This window comes from Nerophis ophidion, linkage group LG18 (assembly GCF_033978795.1).
Source record: "Nerophis ophidion isolate RoL-2023_Sa linkage group LG18, RoL_Noph_v1.0, whole genome shotgun sequence".
Lineage (NCBI taxonomy): Eukaryota > Metazoa > Chordata > Actinopteri > Syngnathiformes > Syngnathidae > Nerophis > Nerophis ophidion.
The window spans coordinates 18,751,991-18,764,544 of NC_084628.1; the positions used below are offsets into that span (position 1 = coordinate 18,751,991).

The 12,554-nt window shown below is 43.3% G+C and overlaps 1 protein-coding gene across 1 annotated transcript in view; it reads left to right on the plus strand.

Moving 5' to 3' along the window:
• Positions 1-12,554, plus strand: part of LOC133536842 (neurobeachin-like) — a 652,776-nt gene that overhangs the window by 87,530 nt on the left and 552,692 nt on the right. The window lies entirely within an intron of this gene.

The following is a 12,554-nucleotide window of genomic DNA, read 5'->3' on the forward strand; positions in this document are numbered from 1 at the left end:
CTACTTTGGCACATGTTGCAGCCATGAAATTGTAAGTTAATTATTTGCAAAAAAAAACAAAGTTTATGAGTTTGAACATCAAGTATCTTGTCTTTGTAGTACATTCAATTGAATATGGGTTGAAAAGGATTTGCAAATTATTATATTCCGTTTATATTTACCTTCAACACAATTTCCCAACTCATATTGAAACAGGGTTTGTACCACAGCATGTTTTTAATTGTGATGAGACATGCATTTTCTGGAAAAATATTCCAAAGCTGTCTTATTTCACAGCGATAGAGAAGAGCTACCTCTCGTTCAGCGGTGCCTTTTTCAAATAACACACACACACACACACACACTGCTCCTCACTGCAAACCCTACCTTCTCTCCCACAGTCTGCTCCTTTCTCGTCAACTCCTCCATTACTGATCTTAATGTGGGTGGATTTTACTTTTAAATGTTTTTTTTTTCTATAAATATGGTTGAAGTTAAGGATTTTTGTGATTTCCCATCGTTTGTGAGGGCACCAAAGTGACTTGTTGTTGTTTTGGCTTGTTAATAAAGAGACTGTTGAGGCATCACTAGCTAGTTTGTTTGATATACAGTTCTGTATAGCACTTCATATTGTGTTCAACGTGTACAAACCTTCACTAAAATATGAAATTTTGTTGAGGCTGCAACCCATTATTCATATTTACATTGTTTCTTATGGAGAAATTAAACTTTACAATTTACGAACGCTGTTGAAGAACCGATCAAGTTTGTAATTCAAGGTTTCACTGTACTTCCATATTTTGGTTGCCCCCCAGCAAAGCACTGATTTGCTACAGCAGAAGTTTTCAGTGTCACCTGTTTGTTTGTATGTACCACAAATACAAGTCAATCCATATTGGTGTCTTACAGTCAAGTCAAAATATTCTGCAGTGCACTGATAATTGTATTTAGAGCCAATGTGGGGCCCGTAATAATCATTTATAAACAGTTTTTGTTTCCCTGATTCCAAAGTTTACATCCCTGAATGAAATGTTATTCAAACTTCGCTGCGTCTGATTTTCCGTGCCTGAGTGAAGCTTCACTCTCATCATCGTTGAAGTGCATAATCAGCACATTTTTGTCTTTATTTACCCCTTACAGTGAATCTGAGTGATTCCGAAACTGGCGGTCTGTAATTACACGACTCGTGTAGGGTTTTGATGTGCCGGCGTGCCAGTTTGATTAATGGCGACAGTGTTGCGGAGTGATGATGTTTGGTCTAGACCTCATTCCATTTGCTCCCCCCACCTCGTATCCAATATTGGCTGAACGAGCTGCAGGAGGAGCCTTAACAAACCTGCTTCCATTCTGCGACGCCACTAACCGCTAGCCACATTTATGTGACCACCAGATGCAGCGTGACCAGGATGAGAAACTATAATTTATTTTGGCTTGTCTGCATGCTGAATGTGGAAGGTGGCACTTGGCAGGAGTGACCACTTTCTGCATGCAAAATGCCAGCTTATTTTCCATAGGAGTTCAACTCAGCGCCTCTGAGTGTGGATTTGTTTCAGCCGCCTCTTCAGTCGTCTGCCCATTGTTTCCACAAACGCAGCTCAGACATGCGTATTACCAGCACTCTATTAGCTTGCAATTTACGCTTTCTTCCATTGTTGGCCACGCAGCGTCTGAATACAAAATACATTGGCGTGCTTTATGTGTCCCGGAATAAAACTGCCCTGCTAAACTTCTTAGCTGTGGACATAAAAGATGATTTGAAAGTTTTTATTTTAAACCGGCTCTATTTTCTGTTGTTTCATCTTTGGAAATGGGTTTTTGTGTAACTGAGACCCCGTTCAAACTAAGCCGGATAAGGTTATCCAGGGTAAATCACACCTAACCTGATCCGTGTCCACACACAACAATGCCGCCGTTTAAGACCCCCGCCTCCGTTCGTCAGCCGGCGCAACGCGACCTAATTTGCATGTGTGGGGAAAATAAATAAAAATCTGCCCAAGCGTCTATTGCAGGGGTAGGGAACCTATGCCTCTCGAGCCAGATGTGGCTCTTTTGATGACTGCATCTGGCTCTCAGATAAATCTTAGCTGACATTGCTTAACACGATAAGTAATGAATAATTCCGCTGGTGTCAAAAATAACGTTCAAAATATAAAACATTCTCATGCATTTTAATCCATCCATCCGGTTTCTACCGCACCTGTTCAAGAAGTTGCATTAATGGTAAGAAGTATTTTATTTATTGTCGATTAGCGTCAGAATAACAATGGTATTAAAAATAATAAGAGACTTATTATTCTCCAAAAATGTTGGTGTTACTTAAAAATGCACACATTTAGTTGTATTCAGTCTTAAAAAAAATATGATATGGCTCTCACGAAAACACTTTTTAAAATATTCGGCTTGTACGGCTCTCCCAGCCAAAAAGGTTCCCGACCCCTGGTCTATTGGCTCCCAGCTCTCCAATAAATATAGCTATATAGTAAATACTTTGCTGTGCATTTTACATTTGTTTGCTGTGTTTTGTGTGCAAGTTTTTTAATTAAAATGCATCTCCTTTGAACAACATCCAGTGTTGTGGTATTTCAATTAACTAGAATCCAGTGGGCTGTGGGGCCCTATGGTCGTGAATCACACCTGACATCATACATGAATCAAGTATTTAATCGACTTGAGAAAGTAGACAATGCGATAAAGAACATTTTAAAACAATTCATCTAGACAGAGAATACCCAAAGTATTGTTGTTGTGGGTTGACTCTGCCAATGGGGTATTCTTTCGTGAGAGATGGCGTCACGGGATAAGTTGGGTCACCCAAAATAAAAACAGGGACCGGATCATCATCTTCCAGCAGTTGTTTGGGACACGTGGTTTGGGACACGTGGAGATGGTTCCATCTTCCAGCTGCGCGCTAATGGCAGAGTTAGCGAAGATGCGGGCATTATGTACGCTGCTTGGCCATTTCACAGTCACATTCATAAAGCAATATTTGTAGTCACACACGGCTGTATCACATCCACGGGAGGAAAGTACCAAGTTTTTCGGTAAACAGACTCACAGCTGACCCGGTCTTTTGAAAGTTCTCTTGTCGTCTGAGAAGTGTTGTATCCGAAATAGCTGCAATCGCCCGTTGCCTTCTCTTAAGGTATTAACCTGTGATTTCCAAAAGCGTCTGTACATGTACAAGAAGGAGAAACACGGGCATGTCTGGATGGTCCGCCTCCATTTTTGTTATGAAGCTGACTATGCAGTGTTCTTTCTGATGTCTTTTCCTGTGTGGAGCAGGGTCTTTCTGGCGTCACTTCCTGTGTGGGCTGTGTCTTTCTGGTGTCACTTCCTCTCCGAACTCAGTTTGTAGACGATCAATGAGTCCATACAAAGCTAAGTGCCGGAGATTCAAGAAATACACGGCTGACTTACGCGTGTAAAAATTTGTCCGAGGAGGGGAAACTTAAAGGCTGGTTTAGTGTGGCTGAAACGGGACTTAGGCTAAATAATTATTTTTTTAAGGGGTTAATTGACTTTTTGTAGACATGGCCTCAGCAACCATGATTGAATACTTAGTGATACTCAGCTTATAATTTCCTTGAACTTGTCAGTCCACTGCCTCGTGCTGCTTTTCATGCCACCTATGCTATTAGCTGTCAATCCCAGTAATGTGCTCTGGCTGTCCAGGCCCATTTTCCACCTTCTCACTTTGATGCTCACCAATATGTTGTTGTCAGTGCTTTCCATATATATATATCACGCACACATTCACACACGCCATGCGCTTCTTTGGATGGGCTTATTTCATGCTTGTTGAACTTGATGAACTGTGGTATTGATTTGTTGTTCTCAACTTTCCTGACGATTATTTGTGACTAAAAAGAAGATCAGTGTCGCAGGAACTTCATCCCTTCTGCGCTTTTCATTAAAGAAGAAGCCGTTTTATTTTCACGCCCGATTAAGTTCTGATCTAAACCTTTTAAGCGAAAGAAGAAATGACCTCCCACCTTCTTTGGGACGCTCTTCAACACACACAAAATGACATTCCCTAAAATAGTGTCCGCCTCAATTAATCACGCAATAAATGGCTCACTTCAAACAGATGTCTGCTTTATTCCGCTATAGCCTGAAGGTCTTGCAGTGTTACCTTTTAATGTGACAGATACCCTTGTTTGTCACGGCAGACCTCTTTACCGCTGCAGGGTTGACATGGCATCTGTAAAGCTGACACAACCAAGTAGGGTAAAGAATAAATTAAGGGAAACCTTCAGGGACTGACTGAGGTGTTCTACAAACCGAAAATGCCGTTCTTGTAGCTAGGGGTGAAACCATTCCTCGAGTAACTGGAGTGATCCGATTCCAAAAAAACGATTTTGCTCTGCCTCGATATGGTTTATTTAATTGTAAACATACACACACGCACGTTTACTGTACATGCATACATAAGGCATGTGAAGTTTTCGCGTCAAAATATATTTTTTGTGCTTTTTTTAATGAAAAATCAATAAAGATTATTGCCATACAAAATTTGTTGAACGCTCACTTCAGCCGCAGGTACTCGCTGTTCCTCTTTCCTAAACACTGTGTTACGGTGCAGGGGAAGAAGAAAATGGCACAGAGTCAGAGACGTCGTTTAGCTCTAGGCGTATTTTTTGATATAATAACATGACGTGTAATAAATCAAGATAGGAATGGTGTGACTATGTGTTGTGTTTAACTGAGTGTTACCAGGAGTTGTTGATGGTGCGTGTTGAGCGAGATGCGGGAGTCAGGGAGAGCAAGGTAGTCTCGCAGTATCCGTGGGCAGGCAGGAGGTCAGGGCCAGGAGGGAGGAGTCAATGTCCGTGTCCAGGCGAGAGGTCGTGATCCAGGAGGGCAGTCAGGGAACCAAAGGGAATTCGGGGAGACGAGACACACCGCTCAAAACCAGGAAATGGTGTAACGCTGCGGGTTGACGACAGAGGACACAAGGCGATGAGCACAAAGGAGGGGAAACAGAGAGAGAGCGAATTCATCTTAGGCAGAAAGCTACAGACGTGTAGGCTTACTGTACCATACAGGGGGCTATGTTCTGGCTTAAGAAGCGTAGAGGCTCATCAATGTCGGGTGTGTAGATTGCAGATTGAAGACAGGAGAAGCACATGCAGGGGCGTGCCCAGAGAGGCGCTTAGCAGAGCGCACTGAAAAATGCGCAGCGGCATGCACCGTGACACGCCGCACTGAATTGCAGGACGAGGACAAAAATCAAGAGCATCGAAACAACCTCGCTAGTTAGCTAAAAATCTAGCTTGTTTGTTGTCTCCTCTGTGTTTTCTTCAAGCCTCAACATTGATGACTGTCCACGTTTCTGCTAATTATGTTTGGATGATTACAATCTGAACACTGTTAGTTCTGAACCATTCGTAGTTGGAGAGTATTTATGAGTAGCCAGCGAGAAGGTATCTTTTTGAAAAGTATATTACCTGAGGGGGCGTGGCTACAGGATAGAGTTGCCGAATGGGAAAAGCTTTGAGTTCTTTGCGTGCATGTTTTCGAATTTTACATTACATATTAATTGTAGGGCTGGTGATATATCGATATACACGATATATTGCGGGTTTGTCTCTGTGCGATATAGAAAATGACTATCGTGATATTCAAGTACAGTGGGGCAAAAAAGTATTTAGTCAGCCACCGATTGTGCAAGTTCTCCCACTTAAAATGATCACAGAGGTCTGTAATTTTCATCATAGGTACACTTCAACTGTGAGAGACGGAATGTGAAAAAAAAATCCAGGAATTCACATTGTAGGATTTTTAAATAATTTATTTGTAAATTATGGTGGAAAATAGGTATTTGGTCAACCATTCAAAGCTCTCACTGATGGAAGGAGGTTTTGGCTCAAAATTTCACGATACATGGCCCCATTCATTCTTTCCTAACACGGATCAATCATCCTGTCCCCTTAGCAGAAAAACAGCCCCAAAGCAATGAAGTTTCCACCCCCACGCTTCACAGTAGGTATGGTGTTCTTGGGATGCAACTCAGTATTCTTCTTCCTCCAAACACGACGAGTTAAGTTTATACCAAAAAGTTCTATTTTGGTTTCATCTGACCACATGACATTTTCCCATGTGCTCTCTGGCAAACTTCAGACGGGCCTGGACATGCACTGGCTCAAGCAGGGGACACATCTGGCACTGCAGGATTTGATTCCCTGTCGGCGTAGTGTGTTGCTGATGGTAACCTTTTGTTACTTTGGTCCCAGCTCTCTGCAGGTCATTCACCAGGTCCCCCTGTGTGATTCTGGGATTTTTGCTCACTGTTCTCATGATCATTTTGACCCCACGGGATGAGATTTTGCGTGGAGCCCCAGATCAAGGGCAATTATCAGTGCTCTTGTATGTCTTCCATTTTCTGATAATTGCTCCCACAGTTGATTTTTTTCACACCAAGCTGCTTGCCTATTGTAGATTCACTCTTCCCAGTCTGGTGTAGGTCTACAATTCTTTTCCTGGTGTCCTTCGACAGCTCTTTGGTCTTGGCAATAGTGGAGTTTGGAGTCTGACTGTTTGAGGCTGTGGACACGTGTCTTTTATACAGATAACAAGTTCAAACAAGTGCCATTAATACAGGTAACGAGTAGAGGACAGAAGAGCTTCTTAAATAAGTTACAGGTCTGTGAAAGCCAGAGATCTTCCTTCTTTGAAGTGACCAAATACTTATTTTCCACCATAATTTACAAATAAATTCTTTAAAATTCCTACAATTTGAATTCCTGGATTTTTTTTCACATTCTGTCTCTCACAGTTGAAGTGTACTTATGATGAAAATTACAGACCTCTGTCATCATTTTAAGTGGGAGAACTTGCACAATCGGTGGCTGACTAAATACTTTTTTGCCCCACTGTATACGTTGTCACGCAGTTGCTTTTAGCTCCGGGGAATTCACTACAGGCTTCTCTCGCTCTTTCCTGTCTCTCCTTCTCACTGACAGCTAGCGCACCTTCTTACATATGTCACATACAACGTCACACGCCCTCGCGGAGCAGAGAAATAGCAGCATGGGTAATGTTAGCTGTGATGCTAGCAGAGCCGTGCGAGTGGTAATACGAGAGAAAGAAAGTGCAAATGAAGGAATAATTAATTCCCAAGAAAAACAGCAGGGGGTCCATCGTCTGGCGGTGGTTTGGCTTCAAGTGGGAATATGTCGAATAGACAACCTTAATTTGTCAAGTGTGGGCCAAAAGTGTTGCTAGATAAAATAGCATTACTGCTAATGTGTAGCATCATTTGAAAAGTCACCTGCTAGAGAATGAAGAGTGCTTACTTTTCCAGATCCACACTGTATGAAAAAGAGTCAACAGAATTTATTAACGTCCATAGTAATCTACCACATAGCAAAGGACGAACACTGTTTGATTTCCTATTATGCAGCTCATTTTTATTTGACATTTATTGAAATATCTTGTGTGACATCATGCAGAAAAGTGCACGTTATTTGTTTTAAACTGTTGTAGTGGCGTTCTGTACAAAAAGTGCAATTTAAATTAGTGTTGCTTTGATAAGTCATCTTAGTGACATCATTCACGAAAGTGCCCTAATAGCTTGTTTTAAAATGTCTCTGACAATCTTGCACTTTCTGTTTTGGAAATGACATGAACGTTAGTGCCACTGCTTAATAACTGTTTGATAAATACAGTTTTGGTCAATTTACTTAGTTGTGATTTCCTTCTCTGCACAAAAGTTTAAAATGAACATATATTAATGCAGTATGAACAAGAATGTTTTATTGTAGACACGTAAAATCATCATACTGCTGTGATTACAAGCATTAAGTGTTAATTCAAGGCCAAGGCAAAACATCAAGATATATGTCTTTAAAATATCTTTTAAAAAAAAAAGGCCATATCGCCCAGCCCTAATTCATAGATGAAAATGTTAGTAGATGATCTACTAATAATTCTGTGGTACATTACACAGGACATGTAAGTGTCAAAAAGACGTCCAGAAAAGGTTTGTTGATGGGAATACATTTAAAAGGTTTATTACAGGGTTTCCCACACATTCATTTATTTGTCGCGGTCCGCCACGAAAGAATTACGGCCGCCACAAAAAAAAAATAAATATATATATATATATATTTTTATTTTTTTTCCGGCATTTGACTCGCTGGACCGCTCATAAAAGCAATGGGACTCTGTCTGGGAATGGAACTTGTAGTTACATATTATATAAATATTATATAAACATGTATATAAATATGTACATAAAGTGTTGTAATTATATTCCAACTCCGCGTTCTTCTTGGTCATCGCTCCCGCTGCTGCCTAAACCATCCCCCCCGCCCCCATGACCCCCAACCCCCGCCCGACCACACCACCACAAATAGATGCCTGACCTGTGGGAAACACTGTATTATAGTATTGAAATGCACCCAATTTCAGGAAATGTAGTCTTCATTTAAAAAAATATATTTTACGGTTTGCATGGCAGCACTTAATGCTGATAAAAATGTTCCCCCCCCCCCCTTTTTTTTTTACTCAAAGGGTGCTCACATTCCTGATGCAGTACACAGACTTGTACCTACACGTGCATACATTTTCTTTATTTTCATAACAATTTACATTTTAGATTGTTGCTGAAAGCATCAAAACTATGAACACGTGGAGTTATGTACTTAATAAAAAAAGGTGAAATAACTGAAAACCTGTTTTATATTCTAGTTTCTTCAAAAATAGCCATTTTTGCTCTGATTACTGCTTTGCACACTCTTGGCATTCTCTCGATGAGCTTCAAGAGGTAGTCAACTGAAATGGTTTAAACTTCACAGGTGTGCTTCATACCATAGCAATTTTATCCATGGTAGTTTTTACTTTTGTTTGGTTACTGTGTACTATTGACTTTGTGTGCTCCAACAATTGTATTTAATACAAGAGAATATGTTTAAATATTGTTGTTCATCTTACACTGTCAACAGCACTCGCCATAAATACATTTATTGTGGAAAAACAGTACTGTTAATGCATGTGATCTGTATCAGCCTTATCGGAAGTACGGTTAATGCATGTGATCTGTATCAGCCTCATCGGAAGTACGGTTAATGCATGTGATCTGTATCAGCCTTATCGGATGTACTGGTAATGCATGTGATCTGTATCAGCCTGATAGGAATATACCTGGTTTTATTTGATTAATCAAAGGGATTTACAGTCGAACATCCGGTTACCAAGATGATATTTGACATCTGCATCCCTAATTGTAGCCTTCCAACCAACTTGTTTATTGCCCTTGTTCTTTTTTTAGGTAAAATTTAAGAATTCAATGGATAAATGATCATTTTACATCACTTTTACCTCCTATTGAAGGTTATTGTTGGCAAACATGGCGATGAACGCAGAGGGAGGAAGATGGGCAAAGCAATTTGGACATTAGCTTCGTATTTTGATATGACTTCCCTCTTTATTTAATGGTGAGAAATAATACTCCATTCAAGCGCAGTCACTCGCAACTTTTTTTGGCCCAGTGGTGTGTTATTTTGCAGTTTTACAAAATTAAAATAAATGTTGAGACGGGGTCACCAACATTTGGGATTCCATTCTATCACGTGGAATGATACACGAGCGAACAAGCCAGTACACGCACGGTACGAAAACCAAAGTTTTTTTGTCAAACCGAGTCATATGAAAAGTTTGAGCTTGAAAAAACCAATGCACCACTATGTTATAGTAAGTAAGTTCATTTTATTTATAAAGCGCTTTTCACAGATGAAGTCACAAAGCGCTGTACAAAACAAGTAAAGTAAAACAATTCAATTTAAAACAGGGGCAACAAAGGATACAAATGATAGTTAAAAGGTGCCTTAACTAAAAGCTTAGCTGAAAAGAGAAGTTCTCAAACGTTTCAACACAGTCAAAAACACAGAGGGACTGGTGTATATTGTTCCAGTGTATGGGAGCTATAGCCTGGAATGCCAGGGCTCCACGGGTTTTAAAACGAGAGTTCTGGATTTTTAGAAGACCCTGGCCTGCGCCCTGAAGAGTAGGGGCATAAAAAGTCAGTGATGTACTGAGGAGCCCCACCATCCAACACACGGAATGTCAGGACTAAAATTTTAAACTCAATGCGGAATTTAATGGGAAGCCAATGAAAACTGGATAAAACGGGGGTGATATGGGCTGTTCTGGATGCACCGGTCAAAAGTCTGGCAGCCACATTTTGTACATGAATTGATATACGTAGACCCCGACTTAAACAAGTTGAAAAACTTATTCGGTTGTTACCATTTAGTGGTCAGTTTTACAGAATATGTACTGTACTGGTTGTACAGTACAATGTACTGTACATTGTGAGGGTCTGCTGGGAACGTCTGGCAGAGTCTCCTGTCAGACAAAGTTTCAATTCCCACCTCCGGAAGAACTTTGAACATGTCACGAGGGAGGTGCTGGACATTGAGTCCGAGTGGACCATGTTCCGCACCTCTATTGTCGAGGCGGCAGATCGGAGCTGTGGCCGCAAGGTAGTTGGTGCCTGTCGGGGCGGCAATCCTAACACCCCTTGGTGGACACCAGCGGTGAGGGATGCCGTCAAGCTGAAGAAGGAGTCCTATCGGGTCCTTTTGGCTCATAGGACTCCAGAGGCAGTGGACAGGTACCGACAGGCCAAGCGGTGTGCAGCTTCAGCGGTCGTGGAGGCAAAAACTCGGACATGGGAAGAGTTCGGGGAAGCCATGGAAAACGACTTCCGGACGGCTTCGAAGCGATTCTGGACCACCGTCCGCCGCCTCAGGAAGGGGAAGCAGTGCACTATCAACACCGTGTATGGTGCGGATGGTGTTCTGCTGACCTCGACTGCGGATGATGTGGATAGGTGGAAGGAATACTTCGAAGACCTCCTCAATCCCACCAACACGTCTTCCTATGAGGAAGCAGTGCCTGGGGAATCTGTGGTGGACTTTCCTATTTCTGGGGCTGAGGTCGCTGAGGTAGTTAAAAAGCTCCTCGGTGGCAAGGCCCCATGGGTGGACGAGATCCGCCCGGAGTTCCTTAAGGCTCTGGATGCTGTGGGGCTGTCTTGGTTGACAAGACTTTGCAGCATCGCGTGGACATCGAGGGCGGTACCTCTGGATTGGCAGACCGGGGTGGTGGTTCCTCTCTTTAAGAAGGGGGACCGGAGGGTGTGTTCCAACTATCGTGGGATCACACTCCTCCGCCTTCCCGGTAAGGTTTATTCAGGTGTACTGGAGAGGAGGCTACGTCGGATAGTCGAACCTCGGATTCAGGAGGAACAGTGTGGTTTTCGTCCTGGTTGTGGAACTGTGGACCAGCTCTATACTCTCGGCAGGGTTCTTGAGGGTGCATGGGAGTTTGCCCAACCAGTCTACATGTGCTTTGTGGAGTTGGAGAAGGCATTCGACCGTGTCCCTCGGGAAGTCCTGTGGGGAGTGCTCAGAGAATATGGGGTATCGGACTGTCTTATTGTGGCGGTCCGTTCCCTGTGCGATCAGTGCCAGAGCTTGGTCCGCATTGCCGGCAGTAAGTCGAACACATTTCCAGTGAGGGTTGGACTCCGCCAAGGCTGTCCTTTGTCACCGATTCTGTTCATAACTTTTATGGACAGAATTTCTAGGCGCAGTCAAGGCGTTGAGGGGTTCCGGTTTGGTAACCGCAGGATTAGGTCTCTGCTTTTTGCAGATGATGTGGTCCTGATGGCTTCATCTGACCGGGATCTTCAGCTCTTGCTGGATCGGTTCGCAGCCGAGTGTGAAGCGACCGGAATGAGAATCAGCACCTCCACGTCCGAGTCCATGGTTCTCACCCGGAAAAGGGTGGAGTGCCATCTCCGGGTTGGGGAGGAGACCCTGCCCCAAGTGGAGGAGTTCAAGTACCTAGGAGTCTTGTTCACGAGTGGGGGAAGAGTGGATCGTGAGATCGACAGGCGGATCGGTGCGGCATCTTCAGTAATGCGGACGTTGTACCGATCCGTTGTGGGGAAGAAGGAGCTGAGCCGGAAGGCAAAACTCTCAATTTACCGGTCGATCTACGTTCCCATCCTCACCTATGGTCATGAGCTTTGGGTCATGACCGAAAGGATAAGATCACGGGTACAAGCGGCCGAAATGAGTTTCCTCCGCCGTGTGGCGGGGCTCTCCCTTAGAGATAGGGTGAGAAGCTCTGCCATCCGGGAGGGACTCAAAGTAAAGCCGCTGCTCCTTCACATCGAGAGGAGCCAGATGAGGTGGTTCGGGCATCTGGTCAGGATGCCACCCGAACGCCTCCCTAGGGAGGTGTTTAGGGCACGTCCAACCGGTAGGAGGCCACGGGGAAGACCCAGGACACGTTGGGAAGACTATGTCTCCCGGCTGGCCTGGGAACGCCTCGGGATCCCCCGGGAAGAGCTAGACGAAGTGGCTGGGGAGAGGGAAGTCTGGGTTTCCCTGCTTAGGCTGTTGCCCCCGCGACCCGACCTCGGATAAGCGGAAGATGATGGATGGATGGATGTACTGTACTGTGCAATCTACTAATAAAAGTTTCAATCAATCAACCGTCTGAGGTCTCTTTAGCATTTACTTGTTGAAAAGGGTGACGAGAGAATTGCAATAGTCAATGCA